General features: G+C 59.2%; 1 long non-coding RNA gene across 1 annotated transcript; it reads left to right on the top strand.

Annotated features, from left to right (window-relative positions):
• Window positions 1-1,235, top strand: LOC104916656. Its single transcript, XR_796632.2, has 2 exons — window positions 1-96; window positions 202-1,235. It is a non-coding gene; the product is annotated as an uncharacterized LOC104916656 (long non-coding RNA).
• Window positions 1,236-1,668: the final 433 nt, after the last annotated feature.

Raw genomic sequence — 1,668 nt, 5'->3', positions numbered from 1 at the left:
CTGGGAGGCTGGGCTGAGGATGGGCAGTCAGCAAGACACCCAGAGCCTGTGCCAGAGGAGAGCTCAGAGGATGAGCTTCCACCGCAGATCCACAAGGTAGGGGAGGAGGCTATGGCTGACGGGCAACATGTGCTCTGGATGCCAGGCTGCGGGCCAGCTGCCAGCACCCCTTAGGTGCCACGTTCCCTCTCTGTCTTGCAGGTATAGCCTTGCAGACTGGGGATCTCGTGGGGGTTGCAAACTGGGAGCCGCCTGGGCAGCAGGATGCGGTGTCAGCCCGATTCCTCTCCTATCTGAAGGGGATAGGGTGGTCATGGGCTCCGTTTTGTTGCCATCAATTGCTGATGAGACAAAACCGCCAGGCCAGCAGCTGTCCAGCCGTGTGTCAAGTCAACGCCACTCTGACTGTTGTGGGGTGAATGCGTGTGTGAGTACATACATGTGTCTGTGTTCACATCTGTGTCGTCCGTGTCGGAGGATCGCTGCAGAGCCGTGACAGCTGACGGGACTGGCAGCGGGGAGCTGTGGATGGGCTCGGAGGTGGCAGCAACAGCTGCTGTTTGAAGGGATGTGACAAGGCACGAGCTCCAGATGTCTGCCCAGAGCTGGGACCTGCCTCCAAAATGAAAACAGGGAGCTGGTGTCCTCCAGGGATGGCTGACAGCAGTGGGAGCTGTCGGAGCTGCCTTGCTCAGCCTGTAGCAGTGCTGGAACCACACCTGCAGCCCTGGAGAAGTGCCGTGCGCCGCATTCCACCTCACAGAGAGGACCAATGTTGCACACCTCAGTCTGGAACGGGACAGCAGCGGGGCAGTCAGCCACCCCTCTCTGTGCACATGCGTGTGCTGCCCAGGCACCTTGCAGCAGGTCTTTAGCCGCTACTGTGTGCGCAGAGTTGGGAACAGCTCTGCTGCAGCTCCTCCCCAGCTCCCATGACACCTGCCCTGTCCCAGGCATGCGGGAAAGGGTCCATGGAGTGGCAGTCCTGGGTCTCTGTCCCTCCCCGCTGGCAGCCTCCATGCTAGCCCTCTGGCTTGGGCTAGAGCAGCACTTCCTGCCCTGCACGGTGCTCAGGGGTTATGAGCTGCTCCCAGGCCCTCTTGCAGTGCCAAAGAGCTGGTGCAGCCTGATGTCCCCTGGGAGTGCACGCAGCCCGCTTGGAGCCCACAGTGAAGGTCTTGTGCTCTGTGCGCTGATTCCCTTCCCCCAGGCATCATAAAGGCCTTTTTCCTGTGCCCAGGCCTGTTCTTTTGTATCGGCCCTTTCCTCCTGCCATAACAATGGCTTCAGTGTGTCCTGCATCTCACCCAGGGGCTCCTGGCTCCTTTCCTTCCTTCCTGAAGCAATCTTTTTGCAAGGATTGCTGTGGAGACCATAAGCTGAGACATGAGGGGAAGAACGGGGGGGCCAGAAGGGAAAGAAGGGGTATCTTGAACCCAGAAGTGAGAGGCAAACCCCAGCCCAACCTGGCATGATGGAGGAGGAAATCAGGATCCTGGCTTTACAGCATGGCCTTGGCCAGCCCTTCCTAGGATCGTGCTGTTTTTCCTCACCTCTCTTCCAGTGGCAGCTTGCGAGGATCTGCATCTCAGCTACCCTTGCCCAGCTTTGTTCCACCCCTCTTGCTCCTGTTGCCTGGAGGAGGGACTCCTTGCTTTTTCTATGCCC

This window comes from Meleagris gallopavo, unplaced genomic scaffold (assembly GCF_000146605.3).
Source record: "Meleagris gallopavo isolate NT-WF06-2002-E0010 breed Aviagen turkey brand Nicholas breeding stock unplaced genomic scaffold, Turkey_5.1 ChrUn_random_7180001926616, whole genome shotgun sequence".
NCBI lineage: Eukaryota > Metazoa > Chordata > Aves > Galliformes > Phasianidae > Meleagris > Meleagris gallopavo.
Note: the sequence above shows the minus strand (reverse complement) of the source record. Positions and strands in the feature narration are given on the sequence as shown.